This window comes from Oryctolagus cuniculus, chromosome X, assembly GCF_051225735.1.
Source record: "Oryctolagus cuniculus isolate XC-2025 breed Fujian yellow rabbit chromosome X, ASM5122573v1, whole genome shotgun sequence".
Classification (NCBI taxonomy): Eukaryota; Metazoa; Chordata; class Mammalia; order Lagomorpha; family Leporidae; genus Oryctolagus; species Oryctolagus cuniculus.
In genome coordinates this window covers 16,522,103-16,538,714 of record NC_142888.1, presented here as the reverse complement: position 1 = coordinate 16,538,714, position 16,612 = coordinate 16,522,103, and the positions used below count along the sequence as shown (strand labels likewise).

At 44.7% G+C, this 16,612-nt stretch overlaps 1 long non-coding RNA gene across 6 annotated transcripts; it reads right to left on the bottom strand.

The window, feature by feature from the left end:
* Nucleotides 1–5,173: 5,173 nt before the first annotated feature.
* LOC149119563 (uncharacterized) lies at nt 5,174–10,361 on the bottom strand. Of its 6 annotated transcripts, none has more exons than XR_016227839.1 (4): nt 9,731–10,361; nt 9,482–9,597; nt 7,950–8,507; nt 5,176–6,683 (listed from the first exon to the last, which is right to left on the bottom strand). It is a non-coding gene; the product is annotated as an uncharacterized LOC149119563 (long non-coding RNA). The 6 variants fall into 6 exon arrangements; XR_016227835.1 differs by having other exon boundaries at nt 5,178–6,683; nt 7,950–8,086; nt 8,382–8,507; nt 9,482–10,350; XR_016227838.1 differs by having other exon boundaries at nt 5,174–6,513; nt 9,482–10,355.
* Between the last annotated feature and the right edge of the window lie 6,251 nt (nt 10,362–16,612).

Genomic DNA, 16,612 nt, shown 5'->3' with positions numbered 1-16,612 from the left:
GGCTTTCCATGCCTAAAATACTCTCATGGGCTCTTCAGCCAGATCCGAATGCCTTAAGGGCCGATTCTGAGGCCAGAGTGCTGTTTAAGACATCTGTCCTTCTATGAGTCTGCTGTGTATCTCGCTTCCCATGTTGGATCGTTCTCTCCCTTTTTAATTCTATTAGTTTTAGCAGACACTAGTCTCGTTTATGTGATCCCTTTGACTCTTAGACCTATCAGTGTGATCAATTGTGAACTGAAATTGATCACTTGGACTAGTGATATGGCATTGGTACATGCCACCTTGATGGGATTGTATTGGGATCCCCTGGCATGATTCTAACTCCACCATTTGGGGCAAGTCTGATTGAGCATGTCCCAAATTGTACATCTCCTCCCTCTCTTATTCCCACTCTTATATTTAACAGGGATCACTTTTCAGTTAATATTTAAACACCTAAGAATAATTGTGTGTTAATCACAGAGTTCAACCAATAGTACTAGCACAAAACAAAGAGAAAATACTAAAACGAATAAAGTATTACACTGTACATCAACAGTCAGGACAAGAGCTGATCAAGTCACTGTTTCTCATAGTGTCCATTTCACTTCAACAGGTTTCCCCTTTGGTGCTCAGTTAGTTGTTGCCGATCAGGGAGAACATATGATATTTGTCCCTTTGGGACTGGCTTAATTCACTCAGCATAATGTTTTCCAGATTCCTCCATCTTGTTGCAAATGACTGGATTTCGTTGTTTTTGACTGCTTTTATTTTATTTATAAAAATGGAGAAACAGCGAGACACAGATCTTGCATTTGCTTGTTCACTCTCAAATGGCTGCCACAGCTGGGGCTGAACAAGGCTGAAGCCAGGAGCCTAGAACTCCATGTGGGTCTCCTATGTGGGTGCAGGGGCCCAAGCACTGGGGCCATCATCACCTGCTGCCTTCCAAGGCACACTAGCAGCGAACCGTAATGGAAGCAGAGACTCAAACCAGCACTCCAATACATATGGGATATTGGTGTTTCAGGTAGTGGCTTAACCTGTTGCATCACAACACTGGCTCCTCCACGAACTTTTTGAAGTCTGTGTAATGGAGGAATGAATTAAACATAATACTGACTTCTCAACATTCTGGCTTTCTGGAAGAATGAAATATTATTGCACTTGTATTATTATTTTTTTAAATTAGAAAAGCCTGCTTTCTGGGCCAGTGCTGTGGCATAGTGGGCTAGGCCTCTGCCTGCAGTACCGGCATCCCATATGGACACCAGTTCTGGTCCCAGCTGCTCCTCTTCTGATGCAGCTCTCTGCTATAGTCTGGGTGCTTGGGACCCTGTACCTGTATTGGGGACCCAGAGGAGGCTGTTGTGGCCATTTGGGGAGTGAACCAGTGGATGGAAGACCCTTTGTCTCTCTCTCTCTGTGACTCTGCCTCTCAAACAAATAAATAAATCTAAAAAAAAAAAAGAAGAGCCTGCTTTGTTAAGGGATCATGATGCTACTTGTATATTAACATAAGACAGATTTTCTTCCTGAAAACAACTTCTAAGTTTTAGATTAAGGTAGACATCTCTAAGGTAACAAAAATCCAATCAAACTGTCAGACTAGTAATTAGCAAAAAGTGTTAACTGTGATTCTACCATAAATAAGCTCTGTACTATGTCGGGTATTTCAGAAAAACATCTGAAAAATACTTTTTGCCTGTTTTAATGCTGTTTTATGACATCTGGCACATAAGTGTCCATGAAATTTTGCTGAAGATCAGAATGGGTAGATGAGGCCTTGGCAACAAGTACATTTTCATATGTAAGTTTTGAATTTAAACACTTATTTCAAGAAATGTTTCACATGTGAATTATTCTGGTGTCAACTGTCATATTCCGTACACGAAGATAAACATGTAAACACCATTCTTTGTTTTAAGTTACTTATGAGATACTGGGATGCAGTGAAACACACTGGCAATAAAGATTCAGATTTCAGGGGCTGGCATTGCGGCACTGCACTGTTAAGCTACCACTCATGATGCTGGCATCCCATATAGGAGTGCTGGTTCAGGTCCTGGCTGCTCCACTTCTGATCCAGCTCCCTGCTAATGTGCCAGGAAAAGCAGTGGAAGATGGCCCAAATGTTGGGTCCCTGACACACACATGAGAGACCAGGATGCAGGTCTTAGCTCCTGGCTTCAGCCTGACCCATCCCCAGCTGTTGCAGCCATTTGGGTGGTGAACCAACATTACCCAATCTACAGTCTCTCTCTTTCTCTCTCTCTCTAAGTCTCTCTCACTTTTTCTTCCTTTGTGTTACTATGCCTTCCAAAAAAGTAAATAAATAAATCTTAAAAAGTTTCAACGTGAAGGGCTGCCTGACTACAACACTAATTTGGAAAATATTGTAAAAGAGACTACTTTAAGCTTGCACTATCCTCTAAACTCATCTAGCTACAGAACACATATTGTAATATATCCTAAGGTATGTTTATACACATGTAATTACAATCATAATATCACAAAGTGAATTTTCTATTAGCTATTGACATGCAAAATTTTATATGTGTGTGTATATATATCTCTATACTTTTTCCTATTTCTCTAGAAGTGATTAATTAGTGCTCCTGCTATAAAGCTTCTATTTTCCTTGTCAATGACAATCTCAAGGCCTCTGAGCTGCCTCTCGTTTGACCTTGGTTTAAAAGCACAAAGAATAGCAACCTTGAAACTGGCATCAACAAGATTCATTGTACAGAAACCAGATGCAGCACAATAGAGAAAAACCACACATTTAATTTGAAGGTTTTACAGAAATCGCTCTCAGTATTTCTTCTTCTTAAAGACTTTTAAGTGCGGACGACCTTCATCTCACAAAAGGAAATGCTGTCATCCTGCCACTTAACACTGGCCAAGGCAGTCCTTTGGTGCTCCCTCGCATTGTTCCCTTTGATGGACACATGGCAGCAGGGCCCACACAACCCTAGGCAGAACGACACAGCCCCGTGCGGCTGTGCAGCAGCACAGCTTTTATCGAGCCAATCCTGGCTAGAAAAGCTTGCTGAAAAGCATTTCATTAACAGTTGAACAGCAAGGTTATGAAGCTGTAATCGAATCATGCAGTTCAAACAGAGATGCATATGTTCCTTTCTACTTGAGGGAGGTGTTTGCCATTGTCTTACACCAGTGTTCACTTGAAGGCGCAGCGCCATGGCCGTCCTTTGCCCACACAATTGTGTCTCCCTTCCGAGGTGAGAACGCCCACATTACCAACAGGAAACCGCCTGCTGGAGTGGGGTGGAAGGGCAGGGGGTGAAGATGGAGGGGAGAACTTTCAGTTGCTAACATGTTCTTCCCCCCAGAACCATTATTTCCCAATTTCCCAAAATTAAATCATACTTTTTAAATGGTCACATGATCATCATTTTTAAGATTCGCTGAAGGGGCTGGTGCTGTGGCGTAGCAGGTAAAGCCACGGACTGCAGTACCGGCATCCCATATGGCCACCAGTTCGAGTCCTGACTGCTCTACTTCCGATCCAGCTCTCTGCTATGTCCTGGGAAAGCAGTAGAAGATGTCTCAAGTCCTTGGGGTCCTGCACCCACGTGGGAGACCCAGAAGAAGCTCCTGGCTCCTGGCTTCAGATCTGCGCAATTCCAGGAATTGTGGCCATCTGGGGAGTGAACCAGCAGATGGCAGGACCCCACCCCCCGCCTCTGCCGCTCCTTCTCTCTCTCTGTGTAACTCTGACTTTCAAATAAATAAATAAATCTTTAAAAATATTTTAAAAATACAAAAAAAATCACCGAAATTCTAAGTTGCATGACAAAAATACCAAGAGTGGCTCCACAATAAACTGCTATAGGACTGCAGAAGAACAAAGTATGAATTTGGTCTATGAATAGAAAAACAAAAGCAAAACAAAAATCAAGTGAGGGGAGTTTTTTGTTCTGTGTTTTTTTTAGAGGTAGAGATCTTAAAAATATTTGTGTTTTGACTACCAGATTTTGATATAGCTCCTGTTCTTGGAGATTTTTCTGCCTTAAGAGTGGAAAGTGGGGCCTACCTCTCAGTATAACTGTTGACAATGCCAAGTATTTCTCAGCCACCCCTGCAACTAGGATATACAGGTGACCTCAGCTCAACCAATTAGGTATGCTCATCCCAAAGTTTAAATCCAGATCTACGGGTCAGCACTGTGGCGTAGCGGGTAAAGCCACCGCCTGCAGTGCTGCATCCATATGGACGCCAGTTTGAGACCTGAATGCTCCACTTCTGATCCAGCTCTCTGCTAGGGCCTGGGAAAGCAGCAGCAGATGACCCAAGTCCTTGGGCCCCTGCACCCACGTGGGAGACCCAGAAGAAGCTCCTGACTCCTGGCTTTGGATCGGCACAGCTCCGGCCATTGTGACCAATTGGGGAGTGAACCAATGGATGGAAGACCTCTCTCTCTGCCTCTCCTTCTCTCTGTATAACTCTGACTTTCGAATAAATAAATAAATCTTTTAAAAAAAAACCAGATCTGGTGTGTGATAGTATGTAGACCTGAAACTACATTTTATAGACGTGCAGCATTAACAATGGCAACCCCGTCAAGAAGCCTAAAATACAATGATGCTGAAGGTAAGGTCCAGTGTTCTGTCCCAAGTGCTCCAGTGGTGATGCTGTGAGTTCTGAATCAAGTTTTCAACACCATACATGATACTCTTGCTATACCTATGGCATGTATTGTGACTATAGCCACGGTTCCCACACAGCCTCTATTGTCATGCCCTGACTGAAGCAGCTTCCTTATTATTCTGTTATGCTTAAGCCAACTAGAGCTGGCCTCTTGCTTACAACTAGGAATCCTGACTATATGGGGGCAAGAAGGCAGTGCAGGCAAAAATGAGCAAAGGAACAGAGTCAAGAGTCATGCCACCTAACTGCTCCAAATCCTTCAACACAAGTGCTCAATGATAAATTCTAACTTCTGTAGTGCACCTTTCTGGTCCCCTTTAACTGGGCTCAGCTGATCTTAAATACACTGTGTACATCCCCAACTCTACCTCTGCTCACTGTTTCTCCTCCCTAGAATGCTACCTTGTTTCTATTTAGCCTAATTATATTTAACTACTTTTTAAAAAAAAAATATTTAACTTATTTGAAAGGCAGAGTGACAGAAAAGGGGGGGGGATCTCCTATCTGTTGGTTCACTCCCCAAATATCTGTAACATCCAGGATTGGGCCAAGCCAAAGCCAGGAGCCAGGAACGCTATCCAGGTCTCCTGGGGGGGTGGCAGAAATCCAAGTACTTGGGCCATCTTCCACTGCCTCTCAGGCACATCAGCAGGAAGCTGGAGTGGAAGCAAAGGGGTTACTTGATTCCAGGTACTCTGATATGGGATGCCAGCATCCAAGTGACAGCTTAGCGTGCTGTGCTATAACACCTGCTTCATCTTAAGTACTTTTTAAGGTAAGGCCTAGGTCAAATGTTCTGTCTGTCAAACCTTGCTAGACTACCTTTATCCATTAGGATCTTTCTGTACTTTGTTCATTCAGGGAACTTAGCGGCATCCTCAATCATTTACAGTGGATATCTGGATACGTGGTATGATAACCTGAATGACCATCCGGCAAGTATTCATTCCATACGTCTTTCGCTGAGTGAATGCTTCCTCCACCATGGATTTTGCTCTTGGCCACGCGACTTGCCTTGACTAGCAGGATGTGAGCAGAAGGCTAAGTGTGTGTATACGGTTTTGTGTGCCCCTTACGTATCACCATGCATCACGAGGTGGTCAAGCCGCAGCTAACTGCTGGGAAGGCCTCTCTGCGGCCTGGAACCAAGCCTAAAGCTGATCAGCAAAGCGGAACTTTCAGTTAAAAGACTGCTCGCCGTTTTATATCACGAAGATTTGGAGTTTGTTTATGATGTCGCCTTATTGCAGCAATTGTTGATACACTGTTTTTCACTTCTCCATTTCTATGCCTATGCCTTCCTGTGGTAATTAGGTTACGTATTCTTTAGAGCTTTATCCTTTTCGTGTGCTCACAGCACACAGCCAGCCGGAATGCTGAGGGAATGCTGCATTTGGCATACGAGGATGTGTTTATTCATTGATTCACAAAGGTTTACTAACTTCTACTTTCTTCTTTGAAATCATTTTTTTTCCAAATGCAGGGGCTAAAGGTAAAAGTTACAGTTCTGGCACTGAAAGAATGTATGGGCTGATGTACGGGGGTAAAGAGAGTGGGTAAGTGCAAGGACCGAGGAGTGCAGACTTGGCAGACCGCCGGTGAGGCTGGCTTACTCAGCGTGGTACCGGCTCGGCTGGAGGAAGCGCATGCTGGAAGCACGTTCGCCAATGCTTCCTGGAGGCAGCAGGGTGTAAAGCATGTCTTAAGGGATGAGCAGGAGCTATCCAGGTGCAGAAAGATGACAGACGGCACAGGTAAAGCCACGGAGCAGAAGACTGGGAATCCGCATGCGGGTCAGCGACTCTGCATTCTCTCCTTCTGGTGCGTAGAGATAGGCTACCTTTTCCCCAGTATTTTCTGCTTAAAAGGGTTAATGAAATGTATTAGAAGACAGTGTCATCTGGCAATGTGTGTGACTTAATGCACCAGACACACACATCTCTCAGTGAGGCAGAGCGCGATTCTGAGAGCTCCTGTCTGCACAGAGCAGGAAAGCGTCAGAGAAGAGGTTCCAGCAGTTTTGGTGAAGCCTGTGGGAGGAAGGTGTCACTAAGTAACAGTAATTGCTAATGCTATGAACTCTCACTGAAAGCTTGGCCCGGCTCTCAGCTCTCTCCATATATTACCCATTTAAGCATCGTGAAAACCTCCCAAGGTACGCGCTATTCCAATTCTCACTTAACAGGTAAAGAAACTGAGGCAGAAGATGAGGGGCTTGATCAGTGTCACATGGCTAATAACGGCGAAACCAGCTTTCAAAGCCAGTCTGATGGAGCCCCTAGGTGCGTAACTTCTACTCTCTCCTGCCTCCAGAATGAATGATGTGGATCTGACAAGAATTATTTAAACTAACCTCAGGAAAGCTCATAATTAAAAGATGCAAAATAGAAACATAAAGGTGCTTAAATTGAAGAAAATCCATTTTGAAGGGGGTGAATGAAAGGAAGCTTTATTCTACATCCCTCGGAAGCCAGAAGCAGAGTCACGTAGACGGGAAAATGCCTGATTAAATTCCTAACACCTTGGAATAAGAACCCACTCTAGTACTAGTAGTATCATTACTATCATTATCGTTAACAGCGAGCACTGAAGGTGAAGGCCGGGCGGCCCGATTGCTCACAACACCAGTGAAAAACTGCTCTCAAGCAGGTGGAAGAAATCAATCCCAGTGTTAGTTTACTTCAGAATCCAAATTAAGATGAATCTGAAGCCACACATTTTGGCAAGATCTCAAAGGATCTCATTTCTAGGACCCCCAGACATTTTTTCTGAGGATGGCAAATGGAGCTTGTGTCATATTTAAAGACTGACTGTCACACCCTGCTTCACTGGATTAGCACGACCCGAGGTGATGCCATGGATCCAGGGTGGAGAAGTGCAGGAAAGGGACGCAGTCAAGGGCTGGTACAGGGCTGTACACAGAGGCTCAGCATGATGGCGCCATGGCAACCTGGGAGCTGAGGCCCTGGTCACAGAGGGCTCCTGTTACTCATGCTTACCCAATTACAGCCAGGTAAGGAGGTCAGCTCAGTCAGTGTCGCCAGGGCTTCCCATTTACCCAGACTGCCAGCTTTTAAAGACTGGAACCTAATTCAGACATTTTGAAAAGCAACGTACAGTTCTTGTGCCACCAAGTTGCAACGACTATCCTGGGTCCTTAAAATATTTTTTAAAAACATGACTGAATCATCCAATTATCCCAGAGACAAACAAGGCAGTCGCATTATGTCAACTCTACTACGTTACATTTTAGATCAGAAAGCTAATGACTTAACCCCCAAACCTCTGTGACTTACTTCTTGCAGCAGATCCTGGTTGTCCAGGGCAGCTCTCTTCCCGGCAGCCATTCCTTCCTCCCAGAAGACGAGAATGCTGAGGGCCCACAGCAGCCCACACATCTGTGCACCCTGCCCAGGCCAGGCCCGTTTTGGCTCTGACCATTTGAAAGGCAGCAAGGAAGTACAGGTAACAACACGAAAGTTTGATAAGTGTTAAACGTCTGTGCCTCATAGGTGGCACTTAGTACGTCTGATTTATTTCTGTGCGTGTCATTTGGATCACTATTATGCCAAAAAGGAAGTGGAAACGTATGGGCTAGAATGCACATGAGCTCCCAAAACAAGGCAGTGAGGTAACCAAAGTGGGTAAAAAAAAAATGAGGAAGTGGGTAAGAAACAACAGGAAGTAGGCTACAGTTGGGGGGAGGGCATGGGCAAAGCTGGTCTTACCATGCTTCGAGAGAATTCCAAGGAGTCAATGAGAGTTGATTGGGAGGAAGCCAAAGTGGGTGGAATCAATTTTGTGAATAATTCTTAGCTGATGACGCGGACCAAGGAGAATATCTATCCATGTTCCTGATTTATGTGCGGTTGTAAAACAAAATGTTTTTAAATGGCCATGACAAATCAAAATGGTCCTTAAAGAATCTGCCTTTTTTTTTTTCAAAATGCAAAGGCCTCTTTTTAACATCACAGAAACCACATGTCTTTTACTAAACAGACATGTGACATATAAGCATATGAAATGAAAAGTGACAGTTCCTTGCATAATTCTAACCCCAAATAGAGATATTGGTAATGGACAGTATCCAATGCCCATCTAAGTATGTGTGTACGTAGCATTTGTTTAAATACGCACCGCATATGCCGTTCTGTAATATCTTTTTAAAAATTAACCACCACTGCCCTTATATGCGGCTCTAGCCCGCGGTGCTCAGACTACAGAACCGTACCCTCTAAGGCTGGGCCATCACGGACCGGCCGATCCCCCAAGCACAGACATGGACCTTGCTTTGGTCCGTGTTACACAAATGCCACTGCGACACGCTTTTTTCCCCCGTACAGGGCAGACAGACAAGCCGCTTTGTGCAGGGCAGAGGAGACGAGTGGAGGTGACGTGACACACGGCACAAAGGGGAAGAGGCGGAAGTGATGTGCGGAGCAGGAAACAAACGAGACACGACCTGACGGCAGCAGCCCAGAGATGTGACGTGCTGCCATGCGCAGAGGACGTGGGACCCCACGGGCAGGGCGGAGGACACGAGGCTTGACACTGATGTAGGCGGAAGGCCCGGTCAGGGCAGACTTAAGCTGGCAGCTGGAACAGAGGGGCTACAAGGTGAGGAGGGCGGCCTCCGCCTCTGGTTTATAAGCGACACAAGGACAACCAAATCGTCATCTATGAAGCAAAAGCCTGGGGGCTGTGAACTAACCAAGTAAGCGAACAAGCCCAGGCCGTGAACAAGAGACAGGGGGAGACTGGCTCTCAGGAACATGAACTTACAAACCAAAAAATTAAAACTAAAACAACAAAAAAAATAACAACACACCTGGGACCTGCGATTGGCCAAATGGTTGGAACTGGAGACAAGGCATGATGCGCGCAGAGCCGGATGCACAGCAAGCAAAGCTTCTGGAAGGCGTTGTATTCTTGCATAAACTTTCCCTTAACACAAGACGGTGAGCCACTCACTCCTCCTGTCAGTGGCCTGCTTCCGGCAGGCCTTCCGACTGAGCTGCACGGCTGCGCTAGCTGTTGCTTTTCACTTCCATAAAACTTTTCTGCACTGTCCACTCACCTCTCTGTGTCCAGGTCTACAGTCTTCCTTGAAACATAAGGTAACAAACTCCACCTTCCATTAGAAGAGACACGACGTGGTGTGCAGTGCAGCCTGAGAAGAGGGGACACGACATATGGGGCAAAGGAGATGAGACATGATGTGTGGCGGAAGAGCAAATGAGGCGTGTACTGCAGGGCACGGGAAACAAGACTTGACCTGAGGGGCAGAGCAGAAGAGATGTGATGTGAAGGGTAGAAGAGTCAAGATGTGAAGTGACGTACGGGGCATTGGAGATGTGACGAGAAGGGTAGAGAGGATGTGACGTGAGGCACAGAGATGAGATGCTACGTGAAGGGTAGAGGAGACGTGGCGTACGGGGCATTTGAGATGTGACGTGAGGGTAGAGAGGACAAGACGTGAGGCACAGAGATGAGATGCTACGTGAAGGGTAGAGGAGACGTGACGTACGCGGCATTGGAGATGTGACGTGGGGGTAGAGAGGACAAGACGTGAGGCACAGAGATGAGATGCTACGTGAAGGGTAGAGGAGACATGACGTACGCGGCATTTGAGATGTGACGTGAGGGTAGAGAGGACAAGACGTGAGGCACAGAGATGAGATGCTACGTGAAGGGTAGAGGAGACGTGACGTGCGTGGCATTGGAGATGTGACGTGAGGGTAGAGAGGATGTGACGTGAGGCACAGAGATGAGATGCTACGTGAAGGGTAGAGGAGATGTGACGTAGGGGGCATTGGAGATGTGACGTGGAGAGTAGAGAGGACATGACGTACGGGGCATTGGAGATGTGACGTGAGGGTAGAGAGGACGTGACGTGAGGCACAGAGATGAGATGCTACGTGAAGGGTAGAGGAGATGTGACGTAGGGGGCATCGGAGATGTGACGTGGAGAGTAGAGAGGACATGACGTACGGGGCATTGGAGATGTGACGTGAGGGTAGAGAGGACGTGACGTGAGGCACAGAGATGAGATGCTACGTGAAGGGTAGAGGAGATGTGACGTAGGGGGCATCGGAGATGTGACGTGAGGGTAGAGAGGACATGACGTACGGGGCATTTGAGATGTGACGTGAGGGTAGAGAGGACAAGACGTGAGGCACAGAGATGAGATGCTACGTGAAGGGTAGAGGAGACGTGACGTACGCGGCATTGGAGATGTGACGTGGGGGTAGAGAGGACAAGACGTGAGGCACAGAGATGAGATGTGACGTGAAGGGTAGAGAGGACGTGACGTGAGGCACAGATGACGAGTGGCATAGAGGAGACGTGATGTATGAGGCATTAGAGACTTGACGTGAAGTGTATAGGGGACATGACATGAGGGATAGGTGATGAATCATGATGTAGATGTAGAGGCATGGAGGAGACATGACGTATGGGGCATTGGAGATAAGCCAATCCTCCACATTGGCGATGTGGAGGATAGAGACGATGTGACTTGGAGGGTAGAGAGGGTGTGACGTAAGGGACAGAGGAGATGAGGTTTGACGTGATGGGAAGAGGAGACAACGTATGGGGCATTGGAGATGAGACATGTGAGGGACAGAAGAGACGACGTGACAGGAGGTGAGGGACGGATTAGATGAATCGTGACACAGAGAAAACGTGATATGACTTACTGGGCATTGGCGATGAGACGTGATGTGACGTGACATGACGTGACGTTAGAAGGCGCAAAGGCGACCTGGTGTGCAGGGTAGAGGAGCGTGGAGCTGATGTGCCTGTAACAAATGAACAAATATCATTGTGCACATTTGAAAAATACCTGGGTGTAAGTTACTGGAAATAGAATTGTGGGTTCAAGGAGTATGCACATTTAAATTTTGTTATGCAGTAACTCTTGGCGCTTCAGAAATTGTATATCAGTTTCAATTTCCACCAACAGTGTATAGAAGTAAATTTCACATTTTAGGAATATGTTTTACAGATATACCCACACAATGTCTCATTCATCCAAAAAATAAACCACTGTGCAAGTTTTGAGCAATTAATACAAAATGAAAATAGAAATTTAACAGCACTCGTGGTGACATTTTCCACAGCCCATATAAAAACTGCATACTTGGGGGCTCTTACAAGAACAGAAAATGCTGAGTATCTTGGGACATTGGAAAGGAGTTTTCAACCTGTGCTTTGCTCTACTTCTTTCCTTTGCATATTAAGGAAAAAAGTATTTAAAGAACAGCATATCCTTTATGTCACCTTTATAATTTGCATTTAAGTAGCCGGAGGTAGGAACTGACAGTTTGTGGATTTTAGTAGCCTATTCGCAGCATATTAGTGGATTTTTTGGATAAAGTTAAATAACATTGTCACTACCTTCAGTGTATGAATAAAGACAATAGTAGCTGAATTGATTCCAAAATAATAAACTTCCACAGTGCTATGCCTATTTCAAAGACAACAAAATGGATGCTTAGGTTAAGTTCCTTCTCTAGAATTTCATATTAATAAGGTTAGAACTAAAATGTCATCGACATGGGGGATTATAATGTAATACTGCATAGCAATCCAAACTTAATCATGCGTGCTCACTAATATTGGGAGAGGAGCCAACATGAAAGATTAAATACCATAAGTTTGCACTTATATGAAGTTTTTAAGAAGCTAAAATTAAGCCATACTGTTAGAAATGAAAATATTGAGGTTTGTATGGAAGCGTTAGTGATTTGGTTGTTGGTTACATGGGCATTTTTTCTTTGTGACCATTGAACAACTTGTACAATTATAATTTATACATTTCCTGGATATGTGTTATTCTTGCATTTAAAAATTCAATACATTTGTGTGCATGTGAAAAAATATAGCAAGTATTTGAAAGGAAAAGCATCTTGGAAAGGTTTGGGTAGGATTGTAAAGGAAGTGAAAGTGTCATTCACAAGTGATATCATTGTGTGTACATGGAAAGTCCAAAATGATCAATATACAAATGAGCAGAATCTAACAAGGTTGTTGGATATGAAATCAACATTGGAAATCATTGTAATAAGCAGAAAAGAAACAAGTACAGTTTGTAAGATAAAAACTATTCAGTATCTAGAAATAAATCTAATCTATGGAAATTTGCATTTCCATTGAATGAAAAAGAAGAATTAAAGAAAATCCAAGTAAATTAAATGATACATTGTCTTTTTGGACCAGGTGGCTTGTGGTTGTACATATATAAATTAATCCAAGTTGATTCACAGAGTCAATAAAATGCCAATCAAAAGTCCAACAAATTTTCTTGTGGAACTTGACAAGTTTATTCTAAAATTTTATGGGAATATAAAATGCCAAAATTGGACAAAATGATCTTGAAGGATATTAACAAGGTGGGAAAACTTGCAGTGCTGGATGTTGAGATTTATTATAAAACTGCAGTAATTATTATATTGGTACACAGATAAATAGAAAAATGGAAGAGATTAGGAAACCCAGCTGTAATCCCAAGCACAAAATGACACTTGATTTGTGAAAAATTAGACATGGGAATGGAGAAAGGACAGAGTTTACAGTAAGTGAAGTGGAGACAACTGGGTAATCACACACAGAAACAGCAATCTCTCAAACTACACATAAAATATTTTCCATATATCTCATAAACTTACATGTGAAAAATGACAAAAGTTCTAGAAATAAATAGCGGAATATCTTCATGACCTCAGGGTAGGGAAAGGCTTCTAAAATAGAATACTTAAATCACTAATCATAAAGGAAAAGCCAATAAATTAACATTAAAAACCTCATTAAAAGCTACCACTAGTGGGGGCCAGCGCTGTGGCATAGCAGGTAAAGCCGCTACCTGCAGTGCTGACATCCCAAATGGGTGCTGGTTGGAGTCCTAGCTGCTCCACTTCCGATCCAGCTCCCTGCTATGGCCTGGGAAAGCAATGGAGGATGACCCAAGTCCTTGGGCGCCTGCACCTGCGTCGGAGACCCGGAGGAAGCTCCTGGGTCCTGGCTTCCGATGGGCGCAGCTCAGGCCATTGCAGACAACTGGGGAGTGAACCAGTGGATGGAAGACTCTCGCTCTCTCCCTCTCTCCCTCTCTGTAACTCTTTCAAATAAATAAATAAATCTTAAAAAAAAGTTACCACCAGGGCCAGCGTTGATGTAGTAAAGCTGCCCCCTGCGACGCCAGCATCCTGTATGGGCTCTGGTTCCTGTCCTGGCTGCCCCACTTTCAATCCAACTCCCTGATGATGGCCTCGGAACAGCAGTGGAAGGTGGCCCAAGTGCTTGTGCTTCTGCACCCACATGGAAGACACTGAAGAATCTCCTGGCTCTTGGCTTCAGCCTGGCCCAGGGCCAGCATTTGCGGCCATTTGGGGAATGATCCAGCAAATGGAAGATCTCTCTCCTCTCCCTCTCTCCCTCTTTCCCTCTCTCCCCCTCTCCCCCTAACTCCAGTTCACTTCCCAAATGGCCAGGCCGAAGCTAAGAGCCAAGAGCTTCTTTAGCATCTCCCACATGGTTGCAGGAGCCCAAGGATTTGAGCCATCCTCGGCTGCTTTCCCAGGTGCATTAGCAGGGCACTGGATCAGAAATGAAGCAGCCGGGACTCAAATCAGCGTCCATATGGGATGCAGGTGCTGCAGATGATGGCTTCACCTGCTGCGCCACAGCACTGGCCCCTAAATAAATACTAAAAAAAGAAAGTTACTACCAACATGGAAAGGAAGGGCATGGAATAGAAGACACAATTAGCAATGGAGTTAAAAGGACTAACACTGAGAATATATGAAGAATTTCTACAGATAAGAAAAAAATTAACATTTTTAAAAGTTCTTGGAAAATTCAATTAAAAGATAAGTTTATTTTTGTGTAAAAAACTTTGAAATTCATGCATAGTTTTCTCATAAGGTGCAGTTTTCCATGAACACCTTGAAAGCTCCTTGTACAAACAATCCAGTAGTTAGATGGTCCAAAATCATGAATGGGCTTTTCACAATGAAGAAATCAAATGATAAAAGCATGTAAAAAGACAAATATAAATATAGACTATAATAACGTACCAAATAAAATCACCAGATTGGGTGAAAAAGATAAATTCTGACAATGCCAAATGGTAATGAGGGTGTGGTGCAAAGCAGGTGAGAATATGCGAGGTTATTGTTCTAATTGAAGACAAGTGTGACCAGTGGCTATTGCATGAGTTTGGTTGTTTATCCGAAACCCTGAACCACTGAAACCGAGCATAGCAAAGGTTGGTAGTCAAGTTTTAGTGGTAGGGGTTTGGGGAGCTACTTGTCAGCAGGAACTTATGTCAGAAGACAGTATCAGGGAATCAGTAATTCCCTATGTGAATTAGTTTCTGAAGATCATTTTCCATGCAGGTAAATTTATCAGCAAAGACTGCAAGTACAATCTTGCGCATGTTATTCAAATTGTGAAATGTTCACTTCTTTTCCAAAAGAAGTCCTTGAAATCATTCCCATTTCTAACAATTAATTTCCTCATTGCCGAAGGTGAGAAACATCATGAATGTCTACCATCTCATAAAACTGGTACAAACACAAACATGAAATACAGTTTTTCCCTCAGTTAGATGAAATGATTTCTTTACCACTTTGACAATTGACTGTTGTGTAACTTACTCTGTGCTATGTAAGCTCTAGGCTCTGGAATTGAAGACCAAATGTGCATGTTGCTGTGAGAGACAGACAATAGACAGATAAGCACATTACTGAATGTTGGCTAGTAACAAGTGTTAGGAAGAAATGCGAAGCAGAGTAAAGAGTAGTGAAGGGTGGGTGAAGATGTGACTTTAGGAAAAGCTTCAGGTGATAACTTTGAAAGCTATTGGGGCCAGTGCTGCAGTGCAGTGGGCTAAGCCTCTGCCTGTATCACGTATGGGCACCAGTTCCTATCCCGGCTGCTCCTTTTTTTTTTATTTTTATTTTTTGACAGGGAGAGTGGACAGTGAGAGAGAGAGAGAGACAGAGAGAAAGATCTTCCTTTTTGCCGTTGGTTCACCCTCCAATGGCCGCCGCGGCCGGTGCACTGCAGCCAGCACACCGTGCCTATCCGAAGGCAGGAGCCAGGTGCTTCTCCTGGTCTCCCATGGGGTGCAGGGCCCAAGGACTTGGGCCATCCTCCACTGTACTCCCTGGCCACAGCAGAGAGCTGGCCTGGAAGAGGGGCAACCGGGACAGAATCCGGCACCCCGACCGGGACTAGAACCCGGTGTGCCGGCGCCGCAAGGTGGAGGATTAGCCTAGTGAGCTGCGGCGCCAGCCCCGGCTGCTCCTCTTCTAATCCAGCTCTCTGCTATGGCCTGGGAAAGCAGTAGAGGATGGCCCAAGTCCTTGGGTCCTTGCCCGTGTGGGAGACCCGGAAGAAGCCCCTGGCTCCTGGCTTCAGGTCGGCACAGCTCCGACCATTGCGGCTATTGGGGAGTGAACCAGCACATGGAAAACCTCTCTCTCTCTCTCTCTCTCTCTCTCTCTCTCTCTCAAATAAATAAAATCTTTAAGAAAAACAATTTGCATTTATTTCTTTCTCCTTATTTGAAAGAGAGAGAAAGAGAAAGAGCAAGCGAGCTCCAGCTCCAGCCAACAGCTCATGAGGAATTGAGGCCTCAATCGAAGAGCCTGGAAGAACTGAATCCTGTTGGCAAGCACACGAGTAAGCCCGTGAGCAGATCTTTTGCAGTCAGGGCCTTGAGATGCTTTCAGCCTTGTGAAAGACCCAGAGTTAGAGGACTAGGCTAAGCACTGCTCAGATTCCTGACCCACAGAAAGTACGAGTGAGATAACAATTGTTTTTTTAAGCCACTACGTGTTTTTAAAAAAGATTTATTTATTTATTTGAAAGACAGGGTGACAGAGAGGACAGGGGGAGGATAATCTTCCATCTGCTTGTTCACTCCCCAGATGTTCGCAACAGCCAGGTTTGG